Here is a 13,930-nt window from a genome sequence, read left to right as displayed (position 1 = left end):
AGGCAGTCGCTTAACCAACTGAGCCACCCAGGCGCCCTAATGTATGATTTTAATTTAAAAAATAAAAATAATAATTTAGTGTGGTGTAATTCACATACATTAAACTTTATATTTAATTATATAGTTTCATGAGTTTCAAAAATGTCTACTCCCTAATAACCACTTCTACAATTAAGATAAAGGATATTTCTACCACTGAAAAAAGTTCTCCTGTGCCCTCATTGTCCCAGCCCCTGACCACAGGTAACCACTGACCTAGATTCTGTTACTATAGATAAGATTTATCTTCTCTAAATTTTATATAAGTGATATCATACGTATTAGTTGTTTCTGGTCTCTTTTTCTCAGCATAATGCTCATGAAATTGATCCATATCACTGAGTTTATGCATCATTAATTCCTTATTATTTCTGAATGTATTTCATTTTAGGAATAATATCCATTTAATTTATCCATTTTATCCAATTTATTCGTTCAGTTGTTGATGGATATTTGAGGGTTTTCTACTTTAGGGCTAATACTAATACAGCTACTATGAACATTCTTGCACAAATCTCTGTGTAGATATATGTTCTACCTGAGAGCTTTTATATGAAAGTTCAAAAAAAAAAATCACTATCTCTGAGAAAACTGGAAAAGCAGGCATCTGGAGTCCAGCATTGGCTACTATATTTAGATGGGATATTAGTTTTCCAATTTATTAGATGCCACTACCATATTTATATACATACAAAACATTTCATCAAGAATTAGGTATGTAGGCTCTTCAGATAACTAATTGTGTGGCCCTGACTATGGTCCCAACCCAACTTGAGTAGATAGTTGATGGGACAGGAAAAACTGGTTGTAGCTGTTAGTATCAGCAGTTTACCTTCTGCATGCTGTCTCAAAACGGTAATAGAATTTTAGAACCTGAATGGCAAAATTCCTCTCCAGAGTGATTAAGTGGCTCTACTCCTGCTATTCTAGGTCATCTGCTTCCTTGGTGAGAAAGAAAGAACCTGAGCCTGGTTCTTTTCTCTCATCCATGCACACACTTTCAGTGGCCAAATTTGATTTGTAAGGGACTATTTCTATGGCAGCATGTGGGAGTATTTTTCCATCTGTTTCATGTAACTAAAAGAAGCACCCTCAGATTTTCCAGACCCAAGGAAAGAGGAATTTATCTACTGATTTGTTTCAATTTACAGAAATATTTGTTGGGTGGCAAGTCCTGACTTAGAAGCAGATCTGGCCCACTATCAAGAAATACTGCAACCCCAGATTCTTTACTGGTTCTCTACTATAGCAGTGGGGAGTTTGGGCTATTTTGAAAGGCATTGTAAACTGCCCCTTTTTCTTAAGGAGAGATGGGCATAATGAGGTGGCAGAAAGCTACGGAAAAGAGAATTTAAACCATTCTTTACAAAAATGTAAAACGTGTATCTCCATGGTGCTCCTGCCTGCAAAATATTTGTAGGGTATGTTGTCTTCAAGAACTTTCCTTACACTACTGCTTCAATCAACACATCTAGATAGATAGAGAGAGAGAGATAGAAGGATGAATGGATAGATAGAAAGACACACAGGCACACACACACACTCACTCACACACACACACATTGAAGACCTTGATTGGAAGTGCTACAACCCCACTGGATTGTTGAGCCAAAGCCTCCACTTGAGGCATCTGACAGTCTGGTTGGGAGAAGAAAATAAAGAGGGGAAATCTTCTGAAAGGAGTGAAGTGGAAGAGAGAAAAGAGAGCTTGGGGGACAGACCTGCAAGCAGGGAGCTAAACCTAGGAAATAGGGTACAGCCATGAGGTGATTTTAATGTGGTGTTACATGATCTTTTCATTTAAAAGTAGTTTTGATTTTGGCTTCTTATTTTTATTTCCCAGACGTCCGTGACCTCTGATACACAGCAGCCGTGTGCAAAGAGGTATCGTGCGTAAACAGGGGAGGAAAAGTAACAAACTCAATGAGGGCAACAGGAGGGAGGCAGCAGACAGTAGTTGTTTAAAGCAAATAGGAATGAAGGAGTTTCAGATTACAACCAGGTCGAACAAGGAAAGTCCCAAGGAGGACTGACTCGTGGAGTCAGATACAAGAAAAATGGAAAAGTAAGCCTCGATCAAGGCAACCCTCTTTTTCCTCAAATACTCTGAAAGAAGGAGACCACTGAAAAAGAGGGAGAGTGGCAGGTATTTAGGTTATATGGTTACATGTGGCTTTCATTGGACTTGGCTGTGCAACTCAGGTGCAGGATTCCTTCCAGCTACCAATTAAATCAAATTCCGTGGATTTGGAATTGCCTCATATTGCCTGCCTATATTGCAGTGCTCCAGGTTTTGCTCAAAGGCTATATGGTATTGATCAAATATGTTTTATTTTCACTTATCACAAGTTTCCTTCTAAAAACAAATATTCTTCCCAGGAAATATTTTATCTCATTTTCAAAATCTATAGAACTCTGAAATAATGGTATTCATTTGAATACTTTGACGACCATCTCAAACACACAAATTGAAATTTGGCCTAAAGAGTTAGAGATTGATAATATTCAATATAAAGTTGTTCTGCATATTCATAAGAAATGAGTGAAAGGATTTTGGTTATTTAATATTTCTGAGGTGGCTTCTTCATTCTCACTAGTATCTTGTAAGTAAAAGGTATCAGTGTCTTCAAAAGAATTTTTGAAGGTATCTTTGATCATTTAACTTGGCAAGTTTGCCTTGGAGAGTATGGTTTCATCAGACAATAGAGAGTGATCAGTAGTGAATTCTCATATCTATCAATTTCAAGTTGTAGCTCACACATTGCGTTAAATCCACTTCAGAAATTTATGGGAAAGTTCTGGCACTTTTGACACTTTAGAAACTAGTTAAGATAAATTGAAGCCTATGAGGCAGAGGAGGTAAAACAGACTCTTATTTGTAATTCAGTCCAAGTTAAGCATTTTTAGTTATATGCTCTAAGCTAGTTCTTAACTTTTCCATGGACTTCTAACCTGTAAATCCTAAATAAAATAATAATGTATAAATCTCATTGTCAGAACAAAGGCAACTCCTATATATGAAATTGCCTATAATTACAATTCTGAACACGAAAGAGATAGTTTGGTTTTAATTAATAAGAGGGTTAAATTGTTCATATTATATGAACAAAAATACCAAAGGCTGAGTGGCTTAAACAACAAACATCTATGTCTCAGAGTTGCGGAGGTTGGGAAGTCCAAGATCAAGGCACTTGCAGACTTGGTATCTGGTGAGGGCTCACTTACTAATTCACAGACCACTGTCTTCTGGAATTGTCCTCGCACAGGGAAAGGGAGAACTCTTGTGTCTTTTCTATAAGAATCATTCATGAGGACTCCACCCTGATGACCTCATGCCTTCATAAATGCCCCATCTTCAAATACCATCATATTGGGGATTGGGCTTTCAACATATGAATTTTGGGGGAAAAAAACATTCAGTCTATTGCAGGGTCTATACAAGAGTATCTATGCACATATGTATAACTAAACGTATACCCACGTCAATAATAAAAACAAGTAAAATAAAGCATGCCAGTCTGCCTAATCAGATTATTTGATTCAGCATAAAATATTGTTAATTATTTTAACACTATCTTATTATATTAAAATGTTAATTATTTAATTATGTTAAAATGTGTTAATTACTAATTGTTAATATATTGATTAACTAGATAGTTAATGTCATTTTCATTATTCATTATCCACAGGTAAGGTTTTCAGATTGATTTGAAATGGAAGACTGGCTTAAAATGAGGACCAATCACTTCCTGAATAGCCATGTCAACAATGTGACTTTATATAGGGAAAACCAAGAAAGAATAATCGAATATAGAAATTATATAGAGCTAGTATTATCTGATTTCCTTAACTTCAGATAACCCTTTGTCTTACTGTGGGAGTCTACAGTTAATTTCCAGCAATTTACAAAGCTGACATGACCAATTTGACGTTGTGGTGCCTTCAGATTTCATGAACAGGAAGATGGCAGGATTCCACATACTGCTTCTAACATGCAGAGAATGCAATGTCAAGATGTACTACTTTGGAGGAAGAATGAGGCTAAAAATGCTGACCTGCGGACTCTTAGCTTGCCATAAACATGACTAATAGTCCATGACACTGGCATCACTGTGCAGGACCCATTCAGAGAACCGCGTAGCTCACCCTTGCTGCAATAAAATATTTTCTAAAATCAGGGGGGTGCGGTTGGGGTACCCATCGGAATTGCTGAGAAGGGGAGTGTGATAGGAACTTTTGTCACTGTTGGAAAGTGAGTGAGCTGTGTGACACTGAGTGGGCCGTGACATTGACTGAAATAGATTTACTCAGGGAGACAAGTTAGATATATCTTTGATCTTTTTATAAGCCGCTAGATAGAAAAAAAAAAATTAAGCAGCAGGAAAGGAGGGACAAGATGAAAGAAAGTGTCTTTTCTCTCTCTCTCTTTTTTAATTCTTATAATGTTCTGATTCTTCAACCTAGAGCTTTAAATATTTTTGTAAATACTTTCTTTGGAAACTGTCATCTTACAGTGATTTTGTATGTACTAAGCCTCTAAAGCTATAGATGCTTTATAAAGCTACGATGTAAATTTATTTCTCTCCATAATCCCTGTCACTTTCCCTGTATCCACATAAAAAGCAAGAGATGTAACATTTCATTATTAATTACAGCAACAGCAAGCTGGCTGTCAGAGTCAGACCCGACACACTCCCCCACCAAGCTGAAGAGCTTTCAGCCATTTACTCATTAAGCTTATTTTGATGATGGAGTTTTTAAAACCTGCTGTTTGTAATGGACAGTAGGCCTTAAAAATCTGTCATAAATTGCTCAGTTGAGGAAATCAAATGGCAAAGAAAGCGATCCAGGCTAAGAGCAAACAAATTGTACCATAAAAGAAAGTTGTGTCTTTAACTGAGCTTTCATTTTACAAAGAATGCCAGGGCAGCTCTGTGACCATAAGCAAATGCTGTGGGATTGTTTAACTGAGAATGGTTATTCACAGTAAAGGGGCTGAACACACAGGAAGGGAAAAATTAAAAACAAACCAAGACAAAAAAATAAAAAGCACCCCAAAGTGCTTTTTGTTTTTGTTTTAAAATAATATGGTCCAGCAGAGTAAAAATGACTAAATCAACTTTTTTAAAGTGTATTTTCCTTACAGACTACATAGTTATGAAAGCACATTTGAAGATGAACAAATCAAGTTAAAGATCTAAGCATATAAAGTAATTTTCTTTCCCAACTAGTAAGCAATTTTTAAAATGCATGTAGATTTTGATATTTTTCATTCATTCATTCAAACAATATTAATGAGTACCTATTATAGTCCAGGTTTTTCTCCTAAGTACTTTGGAATACAAGGATGAACTAAACAGAAAACAGTCCTCTCCTAAAGGAGGGAGGTAGCAAAAAAAACCCCAAAACAAAACAACAACAATAACACCCCAAACAACAACCCAATGTGTATAATACATAGGTAAGTTAAATAAATGGTGTATTTGAAAGGGGTAAATGCTGAAAACAATAGGAAAAATAAAGCGTTAGGTAAAAGGTCCTGGGAGGGCAGGTGTGATGCTAGGAGAGAAGGAGAAGGATGCAAGTTCAACTAGAAGGTAAGATGTTGGAAATCACATTTGGGAAATGAGGGAGTTGGCAATATCGACACTTGGAGGCAGAAGAGCTTTCCAAGTGGAGTTATCACCTTAAACAATTGTATTTGCTGCCAAAACCATACCTCCCAGATTGATTCAAGAGAAGCTCTTGTAAACATGGAAAGCAGAGGAAGGGGTTTAGCTCTGTGATGTCCCCATATGAAGCAGCTCTAATATGGGTCAGGGCTCATCAAAGAATAATCATACCACTCCACAACAATTATATTCACCAAACACCTTTTTAAAGGCCTATAATTGGCACCCAAAGTATCAATACAAAGAAGGACTTGTATCTATTTCTGCACATGCTTTTGTCTATTTCTAATTATATATACATAATAACAATATATAAAGCTAATATTCCCATTGAGGATATGACTTCTTTACTCATTCACAGAAGAATTTTTCTACCATGGTGGTATCATATTAGTCAATTACTTTTAGTTTTAAATCCTAGGGGTGAACATTACCTAGGTAGGTACTGTATTTATGGAGTTGGAGGGAAAAAAAATACATTGGAAAGATAAAAAAAAATTGGAGAAAAATCTGCTATTGTGATGCAGGTGGAATCATTTGGATCCTAAAATCTTATCCAGGCAGGAAGAACTGATTCTGGAATTTTAGGCAAGAGGACAAGAAATGGTCAATAGTATGACATGAGCTCACACCACTAAAGAAAAAAATCAGAATTTTATGAATCATTCTAAAATCTAAGCATTTGTTAGTCTTAATTATGAACATATGAATCTCCTTAACCCAAACTTCCAGTATAATTTGCAAAGTGTACTTGCTATTTCTAAAAGCCTCTTACAACTCAGAACTGGCTTTACAACTTTTCTAAGTTTTGACCATACATATTCTATGAATTTTAGGCTTTGTTCTCATATTTTGTATATTAATTGGCACTCAAATTTTAGTTAAAAGTTCTATGTGGTCCAGTGTGCATGACTGTGTGTGCAAATTATATTAAACAAGATCATAAAATTGATAGAATTCTGAATCTTTATGTTGTTTTTTGAGTCTCCAAGTCTGATACTCAGTCATACATTTTCACTCTCTCCCTCTTCCTCTCTCTCCCTCCCACTCTTTACTCCCTCTCCCCAACCCCACCCCACCCCCAACTCTGGCAGTCTGAGTGTTGCTTTAGGACATTTACTAAATATACTACTGTGTATTTCTCAGTGATTATGGACAATTAGATTCAATGACTGTTCTCCTTTATTATAAGTTCCCCTTAACATTTGTGATTTTAATTGTGGAAAATAACCATGCACATTCATGGATGTGTGTTCCTCTCAGTCTGTCTCATCAATTTCCCAGGAGCAATTGGTGCAATTTAAATCTTCACCTAACTATGCTCCTTCCATCCTAATTGGTGACATCTATTTTTAAAGTAAGGTCTGTTCTTGGGCTGTTATTTTATTTTGGTAATTTATTGAGAACCCATTGCCCAAAACAGACACATGGGTGCTATAAATAAAGCAGTCTAATAATTGCTTGAACAAAACTGGGCCCAATGGACAGGCAATGAACTCGCATTAAGGTTAGGATGTAGATGTACCTGTAATTTCTCTGAATAACCTTTTTTATTTCTCTTTATATACTACTGTGCATTTAATAAAATGATAACTTTGAAAGATACCAGCAATTTTATTTAAACAAAGAATAAAAGAGCCATAGAATTTGAGGGATATTTTATTAAGTTATAGATTTAAATTAAAAAAAAGAAATAAATGTGTGTTGATGGAAAAATTATTCATATGGAAGCAATGAGATTTCCACTGTAGAGCTAGAGATATTTCACATTTTAAAAGCTCGCTCCCTTTGTGGTAACTTTTATTTGCTATTTAAATTCAACTTAACCTTCCCTGTCCTCTAATAGTAAAAATTGTGCTTGTGGTCTTTTATTGTTTCCATGCACAATTTAAACAAAATAATTTAGTGTTTTAGTTTGGCTCAGGAACTGTGAGTTCTAAAGGTTGCTCATTTACAAAATGGTTTATGTAACTCATCTGCAATGTGAAAGTTTTGGAAGTTTCTTCATAAAGAAAAGTATAAAAGTTTTATTTTACTTAATTTTATAATGCAAAATATAAGGAGATTAAAAACAATTATACTTATAAACTGATTCTGAACTGATACATTTAAATGTTTTTTTATAAGTATTCATTTGTTTTTTATGTTAGTGAAAATATTAGTTGCTTTTCCTTCTTAAAAATTGTCCCTAAAGTGGCTATATTCATGTTTTAAAATAAATTAAACTTGGGAAAATTAAAACAAAATGAAAATAAATGTGCTTCTTTTATATTTAGCAGAAAGATCTTTACTTGTCTTTGAATTCAATGGAATCCTTTTTAAAATTAAGTTTAACACATCAAATGTATGTTTGAATATGAGTAAGATCAAACAGATTTTGAGCCATTTCTACAAGATCTTAATTTTAATATCCATGCAGACAAAAGCTGCAATTTAATATTTTGTTCCACTGTCAATTTATTCTTCTCCAATTTTTGACATGACAAATCCTTTTTTATTTTCAATTATTAACTTATAAATATGTAGGATGCATATATGCACACAGAGAGACCAGACATCAATGGAAATCTTGTCAATTAACAAATGTTCATCTTAATATCAATCATAAACTGAAATCCTATAGACAAAATAGGTAACCAGATACTCTTTTACAACTCTTCTTCTAAAACTTTGAAATTTTGGTAAATTTGGTGTCATCTGTTTTTTCCCCTAATATTACTTCCCTCCATTAAAAAACAGTAATAATAATTCTGGAGGGTTAACAACACTGTGATTTATTTATTTGATCCTTATTTTGGTAATTTATTGATTCATATAGTTATCAAAGCAGTCTTCAGATTAAACAAAAACAAAAAGACTGCACTGACCAGTTAACATATGCTCTTTTGTAGTAGTATTCACAGCAGAAAGCCACTCATAAATTGGCAAAATTAGCATCAGTAGTGAAGAAAAGCACGGATGCTTCAATTGCAAGAAGTCTTCAGGAACCATGTGTGTTGCAGAACCTTGTAATAAGGCATCTGCAGTAACTGTCTACATCGTGTTTCCATTTAGCTGGTGTCAACACTCTGTGTCACTTTCATCCATTCCACAATTTGCATGAAAAGAAAGCAAACCACAATAGCTCTTTAAATTCTGGAAAGGTATGGTAAACCGTCAGTTTGCCTTCCATAAAGTTGTTTATCTCAGGATTTTACTTAGCACACAATTTCTCAATAAATGTAGCCCTCTTTCCCAAATGCAAAGGAAATCCCATTGATCAATGGGGATTGCAGTGCTTACCAACATCAAAATGGAGACAGCTTAATTTCTTAGATTAACATTTGGCTCAAACCGGCAAAGGTTTCCTAAGAAATTACTATTAATATATTTAAAAGTATCCAAATTCTTTATCTTCCTCCCATCAGCCTGAAATATAAGCCAAGGCCATGTGGCTGCATCTTAATCACGTACGTGCTTGCGAGCCATCCACTGAAAGCCTGTCTGAGTTCATAGATATGAGAGATTGTAATATTTTAACATTTCCTACTGCCAAGTCGTTTTAAGCAGTAAAATGATCTTGGCACTTTCCTGCCAGTTCATCACGAAGAACTACTTTAGTTTTGCTTAGTCTCTTGATGAAACAAATGGAAGGCAGCTGTACCAAACGGCCTTTCAGAAACATGTTGCCAAACAAATCCCTGGAACTTTCACCCCTTTGCACGGCTAACTGAGATGGCTTGAAGCAGAGGAACCTACAAATATATCAGCATGGAAAATCAAGGCTTAACTATTAGTGATTAAAATCATACAACTATCAGCTCATGATTCTAGTGTCATGCGCGCGTCCCACATTACCTTTATCCAAGATAAATCATGTGATGATTTCTCAGCTAAAGATACATTTTGCATATTTTAGCATACTTATTGCACTATGTATATTAAATTAAATACATATTTCCGCTTACTTATTTGTATTTTAATTTATATTCATTTTACATTTAATTATATTTTAAAAGTTTTGATCACACAAGTGATGCCAAAAGGTACACTGGATGGATAATTTCAAACAAGAGAGAGTGTAGAAAGTAAAAAGGTATAGTCCCATTCTCACATACATCCAATCTTATATTTTGGTACGTATTTTTTAGGCCATTCTCTGCATGTGCATGTGTGTGTGTCTATGTGTATTTTGTGTGTGCATATATAAGCTAGGTTATTTTATTCTGCAAACGTACAGCAAAAATCAACACATTTCTTTATTACTGTTAATGTTTTTATTAAAATTGGATCAGATCTTGGGTCCCCAATATGCTATTATGTGAACTAAGAATGCCCCTCTCACCTCAGAGGAGTCAGAAAGCTACAAAAGTCTTTTTTAAATTTTTATTTTAATCCCAGTATAGTTAACATACACTGTTATACTAGTTTCAGGTGTATGATATAGTGATTCAACAATTCTATGCATTACTCAGTGCTCATCACGATGACTGCACTATTAATCTCCCTCACTTATTCTACTCATCCCCCCACTCACCTCCCTTCTAGTAACCACCAGTTTGTTCTCTATAGTTAAGAATCTGGTTTTTTTGTTAGTCTCTTTTTCCTTCGTTTTGTTCCTTAAATTCCGCATATGAGAGAAATCATATGGTATTTGTCTTTCTTTTACTGACAAAAGTCCCCAAAGTCTTGATCAGAACACAATGTTTTGGGGAGAGCCCCCCAGACTTGAAACACACAAGTCACCAAGGACATGCTCTCCAGGCAAAATTACATCATCCCACGAACTGGCTGCCAATTCATGGATACCTGTCCTATACAGATTATGCATTCTCCTGCTTCAGAGAGTTTGCAGGTGCTGTTCCCTCAGCCTGCCCACCCCCTGCTCCAGCACTCTCATCCAGCCAACTCTCACTCACCTTTCCTCTCAGCTTGAAAGCACACAGCTTTCTTATGGAGGCCTTCTTTTTTTTTTTTTTTTAAAGATTTTATTTATTTGACAAAGAGAGACACAGCGAGAGAGGGAACACAAGCAGGGGGCGTGGGAGAAGGAGAAGCGGGCTTCCCGCTTAGCAGGGAGCCCGATGCCGGACTCGATCCCAGGACCCTGGGGTCATGACCTAAGCCGAAGGCAGATGCTTAACGACTGAGCCAGGAGGCCTTCTTTATCAGCCCAGATGAAGTTAGGGACTGCCCCCCTAGTGGGTGACATGACTCTTGTATATCCACTTCCTAACACTTCTCAACACTTGTTTTCGCTGAATCTCCACTTCCCATAAACTATGCTCTCCATGGGAGCAGGGCAGAGTGCCAGATATTTATTCCTTAACTGATATTTATTGAACATCTACTATGGTAAAGCAATGTGCTGGCTGGTAAGGATAAAGTGATATATTCCAATGGCATGATTCTCTCTTTCTCATTGACCTTACCTTTGAGACAGATGTGAACAAAATGTTACACCAATAATTACTTAATTAGAATGGTAGTGGCATCTTAGAAGAAAAAGTGTACAGATCCATGTAAGTATAGGGAGCAAATCTGCTGAGAGAGGCGGCGATTTAGGGACTCACCCAAGAAGAAGTCACATTTGAGACCTGAAGAGTAAATAGAGGACTTTATCAGGAGAAGCTTAGCTCCTGGATGCCTGGGTGGCTCAGTTGGTTAAGCCTCTGCCTTCGGCTCAGGTCATGATCTCATGGTCCTGGGATCAAGTCCCGCATCGGGCTCCCTGCTCAGGAGGGAGCCTGCTTCTCCCTCTGCCTGCTGCTGCCCCCTGCTTGTTCTCTCTCTCTCTGATAAATAAATAAATAAAATCTTTAAAGAAGCTTAACTCCTTAGTGGAACTGGAAGGTATGTGGAGTAAAGAGCTTAGTGAGCAACAGGTGATGGATAGATATTGAAGAACAGTAGACTTAGGCCAGGCTGGTCAGCAAAGTTTTTATGTCATCCTCGTGTATGTTAATCTTCTCTGTATCGCTCCAATTTTGGTATATGTGCTGCGGAAGTGAGCACAGCAAGGTTTTTATTATTGAATATTTTCATCTTTTCCCTAAGAATATCGGAAAGCTATTAAACAGTATTAAGCAGATCACAGATATGAATAAATTTGCAACTAGAATATCAATAATGGTGAATTTGGCCAAGATGGTGAAAACAAAGAGAATAGAATTGGAAAATATTTAAGAGTTAGAAATGGGAGAAATATTAGTTAATCGAATATGAAGTCCCTGGGTCAAGAAAAATAAAGTAAAAAATAATAATAATAAAAGCAACACGTAACACTTAGATAGCACTTGTTAGTGCCTATCATTATTTTAAGTGTTTCACATGTAGGTTTGTTTAATTCTCACATTAACCATATGGAGTAGTACTATTATTATTCCAATACCATAGATAACAGAAGTGAAGTGAAGAGATATTAAATAACTTGCCCTCAGTAACATTAGTCACTTTGCCATTTAGGAGAACTGGTATTCAAAGTCTAGTGGTTTGGCTTTAGAATTTATCACTTAAACACTGCCTCCAGCTTTTGTGGAATGAAAAACCAAATGGATGGTAGTGCCCTAAACGGAAGCAGAGAACTTTGGAGAAGGAGTGAGTCTGGGTCAAAGTATAAAACTTGAATTTGGGGTATGCTGAACGTGAGATGCCTTCTGTAATGTGCAATTGGAGGTGATAGGTCTGACATTTCAAAGTGGAATGTAAGCAGGAGATAACATTCTGGGACTCATCACAGCACAGACAACAACTAAAGCCATGGGGTAAATGAGATGATCTGGAATTACACGATGCAGTACAAGAAGGTAGAGTCTGTGCTGTGTTGAGGAAGAGGGACTGCCATAGGACTCTGAGAAGGAAGGGCCTCCTGAATAGTAGGGAAAAAAAACACAAAAAACCCCACAAAAAAACACAACAACAATGGGAAAAGGTTGTCACAGAGCCAAAGGAAGACGTTTGTCAAGGAAAGGACCATAACTGGTACATTGTAGGCTCTAAAAATATTTCTTGACTTATTGATTGTTCATCAGGCTACACTTGAGCATCTATATATTTTTACTAGGGTGTTCTCAGATCACTTCTGTTCATGCATAAATCCATGATTGTGATCTGTAAGATTGTGCCTTTACCGTAGTAACAGCAAAATTTTAGGAAATAATGAACTATTTCTCTAGAAAACATAATATGTTCCTTCTGCATCCACTTACTGGTTCAAAAATATATTTGATTTCTAAGATCTAAATCGCAGTAAATCTTGAAAGTCACATCTATTGGCTAAAGTCCAATACGTTTCCAAAAAATAAGCAGATTTAATATTAATCTTATCCAACTAATAGTTGAAAAGGATTCTTGATTTATCTTACTGGCAGGTTATACCATTTTAATTAATGTACAACTAATGGTAATGGCAATATTTACAATTTTATATGCAAGTGTAATGGAGACACAGATATAAACTCTCTCAATTATTTTTGTCCTCATGGTCAATGCCCGATGGTCCAAAATTTAATTAAATTTTTTGCATTAATGGTAAAATGGAAAATTGGGATTGAAGTGTGCAGTGTATTTTATTTGTTACAAAGAGGCACCTGCCGTATATTCAGTTTTAACCATTTATAATGCTCTACTTATTTAGATTAATTCCTAATTATATAAATATTTCTTCAACTCACATTTTCATAAGGTAAAAGTAGTAATCTGTCTCCTGCATCGCAGTACTAATAGTCTGATATCAGTTATGTATGTATGTGCCAGAAAGTTCAAAACACAGTCAAAATTAAATTTATGTAATTAAATATATAGATTCAGAAGAAAGTGTCAGATTTTATGGAAAATGTAGATAAATGCATTGCAATTCTATTTAAATTGAGTTAAAATTACCTGACATCAAAAACATGAGATTCTCATATAACCATTTCACAGGATTGTAAATTCCTCCCTGAAAATGTTTTTCATCTTACTATTTTGACCTCCCAAACAGTGTATTGGAATGTGTATTGACAGACACAGAGTTATTTCTAAGCTACTATTCTCTCCATTTGAAGACATAAATGAATATATGAATAAATATCTAAATTGTCTTTTCTAGAAAGTTTCAGGGAAATTTTATTTAAATATTTAATCTGATTATGAAATATTTGTAAAATTAGTTTAAGTAAAATTTTTAAACATACAATTTAATGTTTTATCTAGATTCCTAGAAAAATTAATTACAAACACAGCTAAGAAAAAGAAAAATC

At 35.4% G+C, this 13,930-nt stretch overlaps 1 pseudogene; it reads right to left on the bottom strand.

Moving 5' to 3' along the window:
* Positions 1–11,605: 11,605 nt before the first annotated feature.
* LOC123325410 lies at positions 11,606–11,705 on the bottom strand (annotated as a pseudogene).
* Positions 11,706–13,930: the final 2,225 nt, after the last annotated feature.

Source organism: Neomonachus schauinslandi, chromosome 7 (assembly GCF_002201575.2).
Source record: "Neomonachus schauinslandi chromosome 7, ASM220157v2, whole genome shotgun sequence".
Taxonomy (NCBI): Eukaryota; Metazoa; Chordata; class Mammalia; order Carnivora; family Phocidae; genus Neomonachus; species Neomonachus schauinslandi.
The sequence above is the reverse complement of the archived record's forward strand: the minus strand, read 5'-3'. Positions and strand labels throughout refer to the sequence as shown.